The following is a 15,894-nucleotide window of genomic DNA, read 5'->3' as shown; positions in this document are numbered from 1 at the left end:
GGGACAATGCTGGCAATACAGGGGCAATGCTGGCAATACAGGGGCAATGCTGCCAATACAGGGACAATGCTGGCAATACAGGGGCAATGCTGGCAATACAGGGTCAATGCTGACAATACAGGGTCAATGCTGACAATACAGGGACAATGCTGGCAATACAGGGGCAATGCTGCCAATACAGGGACAATGCTGACAATACAGGGGCAATGCTGGCAATACAGGGGCAATGCTGGCAATACAGGGTCAATGCTGGCAATACAGGGTCAATGCTGCCAATACAGGGACACTGCTGACAATACAGGGACAATGCTGACAATACAGGGTCAATGCTGGCAATACAGGGACAATGCTGGCAATACAGGGACAATGCTGACAATACAGGGTCAATGCTGGCAATACAGGGACAATGCTGCCAATACAGGGACACTGCTGACAATACAGGGACAATGCTGGCAATACAGGGACAATGCTGACAATACAGGGGCAATGCTGACAATACAGGGACAATGCTGGCAATACAGGGACAATGCTGGCAATACAGGGGCAATGCTGGCAATACAGGGTCAATGCTGACAATACAGGGTCAATGCTGACAATACAGGGACAATGCTGGCAATACAGGGGCAATGCTGCCAATACAGGGACAATGCTGACAATACAGGGGCAATGCTGGCAATACAGGGGCAATGCTGGCAATACAGGGTCAATGCTGGCAATACAGGGTCAATGCTGCCAATACAGGGACAATGCTGACAATACAGGGACAATGCTGACAATACAGGGGCAATGCTGGCAATACAGGGGCAATGCTGCCAATACAGGGACAATGCTGGCAATACAGGGTCAATGCTGACAATACGGGGACAATGCTGCCAATACAGGGGCAATGCTGGCAATACAGGGGCAATGCTGACAATACGGGGACAATGCTGGCAATACAGGGACAATGCTGGCAATACAGGGGCAATGCTGGCAATACAGGGGCAATGCTGCCAATACAGGGGCAATGCTGCCAATACAGGGTCAATGCTGACAATACGGGGACAATGTTGGCAATACAGGGACAATGCTGGCAATACAGGGGCAATGCTGGCAATACAGGGGCAATGCTGCCAATACAGGGACAATGCTGGCAATACAGGGACAATGCTGCCAATACAGGGGCAATGCTGGCAATACAGGGACAATGCTGGCAATACAGGGTCAATGCTGCCAATACAGGGGCAATGCTGGCAATACAGGGACAATGCTGGCAATACAGGGGCAATGCTGCCAATACAGGGGCAATGCTGGCAATACAGGGACAATGCTGGCAATACAGGGGCAATGCTGGCAATACGGGCACAATGCTGGCAATACGGGGACAATGCTGCCAATACGGGGACAATGCTGCCAATACGGGGACAATGCTGCAAATACAATGACAATGCTGGCAATACGGGCACAATGCTGGCAATACAGGGGCAATGCTGCCAATACGGGGACAATGCTGCCAATACGGGGACAATGCTGCAAATACAATGACAATGCTGGCAATACGGGCACAATGCTGCCCATACGGGCACAATGCTGCCAATACAATGACAATGCTGGCAATACAAGGACAATGCTGCCAATACGGGGACAATGCTGCCAATACGGGGACAATGCTGCCAATACGGGGACAATGCTGCCAATACGGGGACAATGCTGCAAATACAATGACAATGCTGGCAATACGGGCACAATGCTGCCCATACGGGCACAATGCTGCCAATACAATGACAATGCTGGCAATACAAGGACAATGCTGGCAATACGGGCACAATGCTGGCAATACAGGCACAATGCTGGAAATACAAGGACAATGCTGGCAATACGGGCACAATGCTGGCAATATGGGCACAATGCTGGCAATACGGGGACACTGCTGCCAATACGGGGACAATGCTGACAATACAAGGACAATGCTGGCAATACAAGGACAATGCTGCCAATACAAGGACAAAAGGCTGGCAATATGTGTACAATGCTGGCAATATGGGCACAATGCTGGCAATACAGGCACAATGCTGGAAATATAAGGACAATGCTGGCAATACAGGCACAATGCTGGCAATACGGGGACACTGCTGGCAATACAAGGACAATGCTGCCAATACAAGGACAATGCTGCCAATACAAGGACAATGCTGCCAATACAAGGACAATGCTGGCAATACGGGGACAATGCTGGCAATACGGGGACAATGCTGGCAATACGGGGACAATGCTGGCAATACGGGGACAATGCTGCCAATACAAGGACAATGCTGCCAATACAAGGACAATGCTGCCAATACAAGGACAATGCTGGCAATATGGGCACAATGCTGCCAATACAAGGACAATGCTGGCAATACGGGCACAATGCTGGCAATACAGGCACAATGCTGGAAATACAGGGACAATGCTGGCAATACGGGCACAATGCTGGCAATACGGGGACACTGCTGGCAATACAAGGACAATGCTGGCAATACAAGGACAATGCTGGCAATACAAGGACAATGCTGCCAATACAAGGACAAAAGACTGGCAATATGTGTACAATGCTGGCAATACAGGCACAATGCTGGCAATACAAGGACAATGCTGGCAATACAAGGACAATGCTGGCAATACAAGCACAATGCTGCCAATATGGGCACAATGCTGGCAATACGGGCACAATGCTGGCAATACGGGCACAATGCTGGCAATATGGGCACAATGCTGGCAATACGGGCACAATGCTGGCAATATGGGCACAATGCTGGCAATATGTGTACAATGCTGGCAATACAGGCACAATGCTGGCAATACAAGGACAATGCTGGCAATACAAGGACAATGCTGGCAATACAAGGACAATGCTGCCAATATGGGCACAATGCTGGCAATACAAGGACAATGCTGCCAATATGGGCACAATGCTGCCAATACAAGGACAATGCTGGCAATACAAGGACAATGCTGGCAATACAAGGACAATGCTGCCAATATGGGCACAATGCTGCCAATACAAGGACAATGCTGGCAATATGGGCACAATGCTGGCAATACGGGCACAATGCTGGCAATACGGGCACAATGCTGGCAATACGGGCACAATGCTGGCACTATGAGCACAATGCTGGCCATACAAGGACAATGCTGGCAATATGGGCACATTGCTGCCAATATAAGGACAATGCTGGCAATATGGGCACAATGCTGGCAATATGGGCACAATGCTGGAAATACAAGAACAATGCTGGCAATACGGGGACAATGCTGGCAATACAAGGACAATGCTGGCAATATGGGCAAAATGCTGGCAATACGGGCACAATGCTGGCAATACGGGCACAATGCTGGCAATACGGGCACAATGCTGGCAATACGGGCACAATGCTGGCACTATGAGCACAATGCTGGCAATACAAGGACAATGCTGGCAATATGGGCACAATGCTGCCAATACAAGGACAATGCTGGCAATATGGGCACAATGCTGGCAATATGGGCAGAATGCTGGCAATACAAGAACAATGCTGGCAATACGGGGACAATGCTGGCAATATGGGCACAATGCTGGCAATACAGGCACGATGCTGGCAATACGGGCACGATGCTGGCAATACGGGGAAAATGCTGGCAATACAAGGACAATACACTGTATTGCCAGCATTGTCCCTGTATTGGCAGCATTGTCCCTGTATTGAAAACAGGGACAATGCTGGCAATACGGGGACAATGAAGGCACATTCTGCTCACCTTTTAAAAAATGCACCTCTCTCCAGCAGTGGACGGGGATCGCTGAGACAGCCCGCGCTTGACAGCCCCTGCTCAGGCGTGGGGTGCAGCGTGGCGTCAGGTCCTTCACTCGGCGTGCGGGTGGGAGGGAAGGAGGTCGAAGGGCAGACTTCTCCCCCTGGCACAGGTGCTTCACTCGGCGGGCGTGCGGGTGGGAGGGAAGGAGGTTGAAGGGCAGCGTCTCCCGCTGATCACGCTGGGCGCGTCTTCAGCCGCCGCCCATGTGATAGCTTGCTCGCTCGTCAGGGGAAGGAGACGTCATGTCTCACTTCCCCTGATAACTGTGGGGTCCGGAAATCTGGCGTCCGCGGTCCGGAGATGGACCGCGGTCCGCCAGTTGCCGGTCCCTGGTCTACAGCATGATGGTCGACAGTCATTAGGTCAACACCATTAGGTCGACATGGGAAAAGGTCGACATGGGTCTAGGTCGAAAGGTCATTAGCTCGACAGGTCATTAGTTCAACAATGTCTAGGTCGACGGTCAACAGGTCGACATGGGGTTTTTCACAATTTTTTGAGCCGACATGTGCCGACAGTCGGTATTTCATGCCCTACCATCCACTATGGCGTGGTGGGAGAATAAAATAGTGTATCCAGCGTAGCAAGGCACCAACTGTGTCCATGTTGACTGACCTTTTGATCAAGAACCATGTGGAACTTTTCCCATGTCGACCTAATGGTGTCGACCTAATGACTGTCGACCATCAAGCTGTAGACCAAATGATCCCAACCCTTGACAGGGGCGTTTGCCCCGGGGCCCCCACACATAAGGGGCCCCCACACATAAGGGGCCCCACACATAAGGGGCCCCCCACACCGGCACGGCCCACACCGGGGCGTGCTTGGGCAGTGGGATCGGGGAGCGCAGGCGGGCTGGCGCAGTGCAGACGGGCAGGGGGTCCCTGCAGCAGTCTGCGACAGGGTCTCTGCCGCAGATGGGAAGTCAGCGGTGGGGTCCCTGCAGTGGATGGAAACTAGTAGCTAATAACGCTACTAGTTCCCATCTGCTGCCGGGACCCTGACGCTAACTTCCCATACACTGCAGGGACCACGGCGCTGACTGCTCAGACCACTGCAGGGACCCCCAGTGCTGCCCAGGTACCAAAGGGGATGTGTCTGCGGGTGGGATACCGAGGGAATACCGAGGGGGGATGTGTCTATGGGGGGGGGGGGCAATTTTGTTGTCCAGGGCCCCCACAGATCTTAATCCGCCCCTGACTGTATCACTAAGCGACCCACGTATCTCCTTTTACCTATTGCACTTTGGAGGTTGGCATTCCTCCCCCTGGTGGCTGCTGGGATACATCTCACACACCAGCATTCCCGAGCGCCTAAAGACCTTTTCTTTAAATAGAACTAATAGTGTATGTTAACTAAGCAGGAGGCATCACACCTCCTGCTGCATCATAGGGGGCATCAGATCACCTGTGGCACTATCGCAGATACAACAAAAGATGCCAGGAAATCTCTGTCTTCTGATGGAGATCTTAGTGACTCTCCCATAACAAAAGTGACACACCTCATTTTTGGGAAACTGAGGCCTTTGCCACCCCCAAATTACTACCTTACCCCGAGTGTTCAAAATTCTAGTTTTGTCTCTGGTGAAGGACCTCAGGGTGGGCCCAACTGAAGACTAATTCCTATTTGGTTCACTCTATTGTTCAATATAAAATGCACATGTCTGTAGAAATGTTAGACCCATATCATGAATATCTTTTGATAACCAAATATACATAAATTTATACAAAATATATAGTTTGTTTGTTTGTTTGTTTGTCTGTCTGGTTATGCATTTGGATTCCATTGTGAGGTGGTCCCATTGGATACTGGCCAGAATTTAGGTGAGTTGGGGTCCTGGTAGGCCTCAATGGCAGAATGTGCTGGAAAGAGGAACTTGTTCTGGTCCTGTCTCTGGATGGTTTTGGAAAAAATCTTTAAAGTGTTAATATTGGATCCCAAAAGACATACTACAAGTTGGTGTACGCTGGCCAATACAATGACCTGAGGAGCCTGTTCTGGACCTTCTGCTGGATGGATATGGCAAAAACTTAAAAGTGGAAACGTGGGATGCCAGAAGGCATACTAGGGGGTGGGGTTGGTCGGACATCACGGTGGAATGACCAGGCAGAACTTTGACCCAGGGATCTTGTTTTGGTCCTTACACTGGATGGGTTTAGATGTAACCTTCAACTAGTGGTAACACTGGATCCCATAACAGATACTAAGGGGATGGGGTCCTGGGAGGTCCTCAGGGCTACTGGTGCCCTAAAAACAAAAACCATTTTAGGTATACACCTCATTGGAAGAGCGAATAAGCTACTGTTCATCCAACTCATTGATAATCTTTGTATCTAGTTATAGCAACGTATGGTTCTCCTCCTCTCTCCTGGCTTATTAGGGTGTATGCAAGCATGGTAGACGCTTATCATTACATTTCAAGGTTTAATAGAACATTTTAGGAAATATTATATTTTTCCACGGAAACAAGCATTTCATATCCATTATTGCCTAATAAAAGTGTCTTTTCTATTTCATTATTGACTATTTCTGACCAATGTTTTTTGCTTTTAGCTGATTGAGGAAACTGCTTGTAAAATACTTTTGTCTTCTTAAGTGACCGGTTTGTTCTGCCTCGGATGTGCCATTGGCAGGATTATACTGTACATCATAAAGATATGTGCTTATTACTGTAAGGCCCCTTTCTTTATACTGTATATTTTCACTTTCAGGGCTATGTAAACATTTTGTCAGTGTGTCACCTCCGGGTGGTAAAGAAAGGATGTATTGAGCTTGAGCTTGTTCTGGATTTTACAAGAGCAGCAATAAAGATATGGAAAATCATTTTACCATAACATATGTCAATAGGGCTGTAGGTCTCACAAGAGCTCAAATCACAAGGACATCTTGAAATATACATAGGCAAAGTAGGTGATAAAGTGTAGTTAACACTGGTTCACACAAACAATTCTAGAGGAACTCTGCAGGAGACTCCCTGAAATTACAGCAATCTCCCTCTCTCCCTCATTAGTCTAGCAATCTCACTCATGTCTCCTAGCCGACATTACACTGTTACATCATAGTTACCTCCCCCCCTGCATTCTGCAGGAGACTCCCTGAAATTACAGCAATCTTCCTCTCTCCCTCATTAGTCTAGCAATCTCACTCATGTCACCTAGCCGACATTACACTGTTACATCATAGTTACCACCCCTCCTGCATTCTGCAGGAGACTCCCTGAAATAACAGTGATCTCCCTCTTTCCCTCAATAGTCTAGCAATCTCCCTCATGTCACCTAGCCAACATTACACTGTTACATCATAGTTACCTCCCCTCCTGCATTCTGCAGGAGACTCCCTGACATAGCAGCAATCTCCCTCTCTCCCTCATTAGTCTAGCAATCTCCCTCATGTCACCTAGCCGACATTACACTGTTACATCATAGTTACCTCCCCTGCTGCATTCTGCAGGAGACTCCCTGACATAGCAGCAATCTCCCTCTCTCCCTCATTAGTCCAGCAATCTCCCTCATGTCATCTAGCCCACATTACACTGTTACATCATAGTTACCTCCCCTCCTGCATTCTGCAGGAGACTCCCTGACATAGCAGCAATCTCCCTCTCTCCCTCATTAGTCTAGCAATCTCCCTCATGTAACCTAGCCCACATTACACTGTTACATCATAGTTACCTCCCCTCCTGCATTCTGCAGGAGACTCCCTGACATAGCAGCAATCTCCCTCTCTCCCTGATTAGTCTAGAAATCTCCCTCATGTCACATAGCCCACATTACACTGTTACACCATAGTAACCTCCCCTCCTGCATTCTGCAGGAGACTCCCTGACATAGCAGCAATCTCCCTCTCTCCCTCATTAGTCTAGCAATCTCCCTCATGTCACCTAGCCCACATTACACTGTTACATCATAGTTACCTCCCCTCCTGCATTCTGCAGGTGACTCCCTGAAATAGCAGCAATCTCCCTCTCTCCCTCATTAGTCTAGCAATCTCCCTCATGTCACCTAGCCCACATTACACTGTTACATCATAGTAACCTCCGCTCCTGCATTCTGCAGGAGACTCCCTGACATAGCAGCAATCTCCATCTCTCCCTCATTAGTCTAGCAATCTCCCTCATGTCACCTAGCCCACATTACACTGTTACACCATAGTTACCTCTCCTCCTGCATTCTGCAGGAGACTCCCTGACATAGCAGCAATCTCCCTCTCTCCCTCATTAGACTAGCAATCTCCCTCATGTCACCTAGCCCACATTACATTGTTACATCATAGTTACCTCCCATCCTGTATTCTGCAGGAGACTCCCTGACATAGCAGCAATCTCCCTCTCTCCCTCATTAGTCTACCAATCTCCCTCATGTCACCAAGCTCACATTACACTGTTACATCATAGTTACCTCCCCTCCTGCATTCTGCAGGAGACTCCCTGACATAGCAGCAATCTCCCCCCTCCCTCATTAGTCTAGCAATCTCCCTCATGTCACCTAGCCCACATTACACTGTTACATCATAGTTACCTCCCCTCCTGCATTCTGCAGGAGACTCCCTGACATAGCAGCAATCTCCCTCTCTCCCTCATTAGTCTAGCAATCTCCCTCATGTCATCTAGCCCACATTACACTGTTACACCATAGTTACCTCCCCTCCTGCATTCTGCAGGAGACTCACTGACATAGCAGCAATCTCCCTCTCTCCCTCATTAGTCCAGCAATCTCCCTCATGTCACTTAGCCCATGTTACACTGTTACATTTTTGGGGAAAAAAGGAATGAGAGACAGATATATTTACATTGAATCATCAGCGCCATTTTCCAGCACTTTACCAAGTATAGTATCTCTTACTAACTGCTTTGGGGCTCATCTATCATCCCCTCCGGCATCCTGAGGTGAAGAAACCTGCGCTCTGGGACCTCCGTGCTGCAGCTCAGTGGAAGAGGAGATGGAGGAGCAGGAGCCGGGTTACAGTAAGTCAAGTGAGGAGGGGGGAGACGGGCCCGGACTGGAAATGAGTCCCAGTCCCCAAAATTCCTGATGGCGGTCCTGACAGGGTGCATGCCAGTGGCTCATAGAGCACTATGGGGTGTAGGTAGACAACTGAAGCAGTATGGTACTGCGCAAAACAATAAAAAAGGGGCTGCTGGTTATAAAGTTCGATCCCCAAGACACGCCTTCCCAGATGACGGTCAATACGAAGCAATAGAGGTGAGTATCACGGAGATACAGATGGGATCAGCCTTCACTACCAGCGCTCTCTGAAATGTATTTACCACACCTCCCTTAGGGTAAAGTGGCGATCCTCTTCTCCGAATTAGAATAATGCCAGAGAATAATGATCAGGGATCCTGTATCGCACTCTCAAATCCTCACCGATTCCATCCCATAGATGATAAACCACATAGGAAGAAGGGAGAAGGATATAGTGCAATACCACTTATTTATTTAAGCACATATAACATACAAATCAATGATATAAAAACAAATCCTGGTGTAAAGGAGAAGGGTGGAGTTTTTACCAGAGATGGTGGAGAACCTGGCAAAAAGTTCTCTTAATGGGCATGTGCGGTGACAGATGTTAAACCCGGGTGATCACTGCATAAGTCCAGACAAGAGGCAACTCCTTCTCCAAAAACTCCCAGTCCAAGAAGTGCAGCTGCTCCGACGCGTTTCGGACACCAATGTGTCCTTTTTCAAGGAGTGTCTTGAGAGCACTGGCCATGCCAATCAAGAAACATAGAAAAAAATAAACCAGCTTTTGAAGATGCCGTCCTTCCTCTCCTATAAGTTTATGGGTTAAATAATTTGTATGTTCTTTATTTGTAAATATTAATAAAAGTATATGTAAAACCCTCCAATCTGTTCTCAATTGGTCCTTGGGTATAAATGAATACCTAACGCTTTAATTATTAGGAAGTTCTAAGTTGGTACAGAGCGAAGTATATTAAAATAAAGTAAAGAGAAAATGTGCGAATAAGAAAGAAAATTCTGTGTAAAGAGTAAAGATTTCATTAAAATGTCGCTCTCTGCTGGCCTTTTGTTTGTGTCTTTCTACGTGGTATTCTTATTTATTTAGACCCTCATGGGTCACATTTGTATCACATGTCCTTTCTAAGTGTGTGTGCAGCTCTGTAGTGATAATTTGCCTTTGTATGGGCCTCAGAAATATGCCAGTAGTAGTTTCGTGGAGACAAATGTATCTCTTCGTTTTAGAATTTGTCAGACTTGTGGCAACAATTGGATCTGTTTGTGTCCAGTTCTGTGGACTCAATAGTAAAGTTTCTATGAGCACTGTGTGTGCACACTTACTGTATAGTGAATACACTTGAATCGCTGCCAATATGTTCTATATGTGCTTTTGTCAGATCTCATAGCGCAGTGCACATGACTAATAACTCGTGATTCTGCAATGTGATGTTCTCTTATATATTGGGACATACACCATATATGTAGCATACCCCTATACTGCACGGACAGTTTGTTGAATGTGTTTAAATGATTAATCATCCACTGTGGGTATGTCTTATCTGTATAGATGTTCAGTGTGTTTTTTATATCATTGTACACCGAGATGTGTGCGGTATAAGCGGTGTCTCATAGGGCTGGATAGGGATAGATGGCTGTACCTATAATCAATATATTCACATATTAATCACCAGCTATGGATATGTTCTGACTGCACCGTTTAAATATATTGTAGTAGTTCAGTGTGGGGCAGATTTATTAAGCTCGGTGAAGTGATAAAGTGTCTGGTTTTTATCACCGGCCAATCAGCTCCTAACTGTGAAGTTACAGGCTTGGGGCCAGATTCTCTAAGCTTCAAAAGTGATAAAATAGAGAGCGATAAACAGCCAGCCAATCATCTCCTGCCTGACATTTTTCAAACACAGTCTGTGGCATGGCAGGTAGGAGCTGATTGGCTGGCTGTTTATCACTCTCCAGTTTATCATTTCTGAAGCTTAGAGAATCTGGCCTTTTGTTTGAAAAAAGACAGGTACAGTAGGAGCTGATTGGCCGGTGATAAAAACCAGACACTAAGGGGGAAATTTACTAAGAATACGAATGCAAAAAGTTGCATTCGTATTCTTAATCCGAATTAATACGACAGTATACCTCGTATGCTTTGTCGTGTTCCGGAGGGGGATTTACAAAGCAGTCAAATAGAACTGCTTTGTAACCCTCCGATGTCGTATTAATTCGTATTAGCGGCCATATATACGGCCGCTAATACGAATTAGTGGAGGCAGCCTGTATGGATCAGTCAGATCCGTGCAGGCTGCAAGGTGCAAAAAAATAAAATAAATACATTTTTTTTTTTAAATCAGCGTGGGGTTCCCCCCACAGCCGTAACCAGCACCAGGCTGAAGGAGCCGGGGCCGGTAATTAAAAATCAGGGAACCCGACAAATAGGGGTTCCCTGATTTTTAACATCCCAAAATACGGGGGACAAAATGACTATGGGTCCCCAGTATTTTCCCCAGCCAGCAGGGTAATGCCACAGCCGGGGGGAGACTTTTTATACAAGTTCCCCCGGCCAAAGCATTAACCCCCTAACCGGTCAGCATGGCCAGGGACCCTGGGGGAGTGGGGACCCCCCCAATAAAGGGGTCCCCCCCTCCAGGACTTACCTGACCAGGCTGAAGCCTGGTGCTGTCCTTGATGCCCCTGGGCGGTGGGCATCGAGCTGATTGTGTGTAAAAAAATTGAATAAACTATTGTTTTTAACTGAGTCCCAGCAAGCCTACCCTGCAAGCTGGGACTTGGAGAACCACAAGTCCCAGCCTGCGGGGCATTAAAGGGCCGGCTGGGTTTTGTAGTTCCACAATAAAAAAAATAGTTAAATAAACACACACTGACACACCAGAAAAATAAAACTTTAATACGTACATTACACACATACTGATACTTACCTATCTTGATCCCGTCGGTAGGTCCCTGGGTCCTGGGTCCCTGGCTCTGGTGTCCGGAGAGCATCCACCGAAAAAATTGTTAATCGCCCCTGGTTTGATATACACATGGGAAGTAGTTTGTAAAGAAATTTGCATGAGCTCTTAGAAGGATAATTGATAATGGACGCTGCATCCACCTTAAAAATAGGCCTGAAGCTACATCTGATGCGGAGGAACATTTAGACTGTAAGCTTTGCTGGGGCAGTGACTGATGTAATGCAGGCTGAAAACAAAGCCCACCCGAACTTCCAGTTCCCAAGGGAATCTGAGCTGCGGCTTGGGTTTTTCCGACTCGGATTCCCAAAGAGACAAAACATAATCTTCCTGGCGTCGGATCTTGCGGATCTTTTGGCATACCAGCCAACTTTCCCCCCAATACCACCACCACCCGGGGGCCTGCAGTGTCCCGTGGTGGTGGTATTGGGGGGTGCAGGGGGGGGGGGGGTCGGGCAGTTGGGAGTCTTTCCTCATCTGAAAGATTGGGAGGTATGCTTTTGGATCCAATATAATTTTGCAATCATTGGTACTCCCATTCCTGCCTGCAATACTGGATTTCTTATTAATATCCATTTGCTGTGATATATTTTTTTCTCAGCATAGTATACCTTATAAATGTGATGCCTATGTCATATGATCCAAATTAAATTTGACCTTGTGTGATTTCTTACTTTTTCCAGTCTATGGGCGGTATCCAATTAGCGTGCTTAATTGAGTCACAGGGCTGTCCCATTAGTGCCGATGGTGGCCCTGTTTACAGATAGGAAACACATACGTCTGGTGCTTTTCATGGCTCCAATGTGTTTTTTTGAGAAAAAGGGTAGATTTTCTATCCAACGGTCTATAATTGGGTAATGATCACTGGGCAAAGATCACCAAAAAATAATTTCCAAATCAATAGTGTCCCTTTATGTCAAGTTATAGTGTCCATTTTAATCAAGGACAATATGTTCCTGTGTTTGTATTAAATAAAGCCACAGTCCAAAGGTATTTTTTTCTGATTCGTGGTATGAAATAGTATCATTTATACATTGCTTAGTTCTTAGTTCTAGCAGCGTGCCGTGATCAGCCAGAAGGTGTCTCGCCCCTGTCAGTGTCTGGAGTGCGGCTGTCACTCCTTGTGGTCATTTCTGAGTTTGTAAATAAAGCAAGCTTTTGGGTACGTATCACAGAGATTTCCACACTGCTGCCCTGTTTCTCCATCCACGTGTGACACTGGGCTGTTTATATGTTTGTGTGAGGAGGAGATGGCCACTGTTATGAAATGTGTAAATCCTCTGTCTGCTGCAAGTGGGAGTGTGACAGGAAATGGGTGATACATATTAGTACAGTTGGATATGAGCCTTGCGATATGGGAGACAGTGGTGGATTCAAGAAGGGTGATGGGGGAGGGGGGGTGCCAGTAGCGCAGAGTAGAGTTTTTCTGAGGGTATATTCCAAAAGCTGAGACTCTCCCCCTTTGATGGACACTAGTAGCTTGTCTCTACCTTGACCACAACCAGAGATATCAGCCTTCCAGCAGCTGGTTACTGCTCCAGCTCCACACACCTGGTATGTAGTTTTATATACTCGTGGGCAGATTGCTCTGCCTCCTGAAGTCTGATCCCATAGTCCCCAGTACCATTTGGTAGGTGGGATTATCTAGTTTTAATTCCAGTAAAATCTAAGAAATCTAATTCCGGGAACTGGAGATATCTGCAGTCAAGCAAGCTGTCCTCCCTCCAGAAAATTATGAATAATGAGCCCACTCCACTATACACCCCTCCTCTGCGTATTAAACATCCTCTACTACCCTGGAAGTTATTTATCAGGGCCCCTTCATTCAGCCCAATGCCCCCTTCTCCCACCCCATCTCCCACCATCTGTGCAGTAAAGGGGTAATTAGTGGAAATTACTGATCCAGGCCCTACATGCTGAGCGGTTGATATAATACCCCCCTACCACCTGCGGGACATCAAAGCTTCCCCCACCCCTACCGCTGAAGGATCGGTAGGGGCCCCAATACATTGCTATGCCCAGGGGTCTACACTGCTGTTGACACCCCTGTATGTACAGTATGTATGTATATGTATGCATGTATGTATATATATATATATATATATATATTTTATTATTATTATTATTTATAAACATTTGGTCTATCTATAATACTTTAACTGACCCGGCATATACTGGGTCACCTAAGTGTCCACCTCCGTGCTTTGCTCCACCCCTCTGGAAACCCTGCCACTGGGTGCAGAGTTCCACTGTAACTTTTTCTATGTCTGAGAAGCCCACTTTGAGTGTCTTTAGACCAGGGCTGGGCAACACCGGCCCTCCAGATGTTAATGAACTACACATCCCAGGATGCTTTGCATTAGTTTTGCTATGTGGCCATGCTGAAACTGATGCACGGCATGCTGGGATGTGTAGTTCATCAACATCTGGAGGGCCGGTGTTGCCCAACCCTGCTTTAGACGCTACCATTGGTCACATCATGGAAGCTTGCTCAGCCCCATGTGTTTATCTACACAGATTCATAATCACTCACATTGTAGGTCATACTGCCTCAGGGCTGGTAGTATTCATTTATGATTGCCATCACCTGCGTAGAACTAGTTCATTGACGAGAAAGGGGTTTGGGAACAGTTGAACACAAGTGTAAATGAGAGGGGAGCTTAGGGTATGAGCAATGTAGTACTGCAACCCAGTTTTTGCTCCATACACAATTAGATTGAATGACCCACAATGGAGTCCCAACAGACAGGTCAAACACCTTTGCTGTGGCCCAGAGGTTCATAAATGCGGTCCTCAAGGCACCCCAATGGTCTAGGTTTTAGATATATCCATGGCTCAGCACAGATGGTTAAATCAGACTGACTGAATTGCTAATTAAGTCACCTGTGGTCAAGCATGGATATATTTAATGTTTAAGTTTAGCGCAACCCTCTTAAATAGATGTTCAATAAACAATCAATATAACGAAAATCGATTTATTGTGACAAGCAAATAAACAAAAGACAAAAATGGAAAGATAATAAAGATACTTCCAACAAAATAATGGCTGGACTGCTTAGCTTTCCATAGGTTATGCACAGAATAACATGAAGATTTTATCTCGCCATGTGTTTGGATTGCGGTGGGCTAAACCTCAAACGAAGGCCTACGGCACCACCGCAGATGGCCTGATAAGGTATAAGACCTCAGGTGTAAAGTGCTAGTGTGTCCATAAAGTGTCCAGTGGCCTTTCCAAAGTGCAAAGTATAAAGTGCACAGGCAAAAGGAATATGTGTCCAAAAAGTATCTGCAACGCGTTTCGGAGATACCAAAGTCTCCTTTTTCAAGCTGAGTGTGGACACATGTGCAGCGGAATCTCCTTTTAAACCCACTTCCTGGGTCCAGAAATTCCTATCAGCCAATGAGACCTCCGTGATTGTCGCGGGGCAGAAGTGCCGTGCGTTCCACACAGCACTTCCGGCCTGCGAAAATCGCGGAGGTCCCATTGGCTGATAGGAATTTCTGGACCCAGGAAGTGGGTTTAAAAGGAGTCATTAACTGTAATTTAAAAATATTTTTTTATCTTTCAGCTTTTATGAATAACTGGAAGAAAATCTATTGTACACAACGTCCGACTTCATTGTGAAGTGTATACATTCTCATTTATCTATACAGGCCCTTTTTGTTTATTTCCTTATTGGATAATTGAGATGGAACGCAAGCGGTAATCTTTAAAGTGACCGTGGAACGCTGAGTCGCTCCAAGCCTATTATTATGACTATTTCCGGTAAATGGAACGCATGCGGTGACGCGGTTCCGCTCTATGGAACGCACCGCCATGTTGCTTTACTCGGAGGCTGTACGCTGTATGCCGATTAGCAGCGTTTTTTACCTGCTGTGATTTTAATTTGTGGGGGTATACATATGCCCTGATAAGGACATGTTATTCACGCTTCTGACGAAGGAACAATTTCCGAAACGTGTTAAGCTTGATTCTTCCGCTATCTTGGACTTGTGGTTCCCTGAAAAGAGCTTTGTGGCGACGGTGAATCCTGGACTGAGCCCCCCTTGCTTCCGGATCAAGGGACCCAGACTGGAGGAGGACCCATCTACATCATATGACTGCTGCTTGCCTGGGACCACATTGTTCTTGCTTTTAAACAAGT

The sequence above is a fragment of the Crinia signifera genome, chromosome 19, assembly GCF_055691185.1.
Source record: "Crinia signifera chromosome 19, ASM5569118v1, whole genome shotgun sequence".
In the NCBI taxonomy this organism is placed as follows: domain Eukaryota; kingdom Metazoa; phylum Chordata; class Amphibia; order Anura; family Myobatrachidae; genus Crinia; species Crinia signifera.
The sequence above is the reverse complement of the archived record's forward strand: the minus strand, read 5'-3'. Positions refer to the sequence as shown.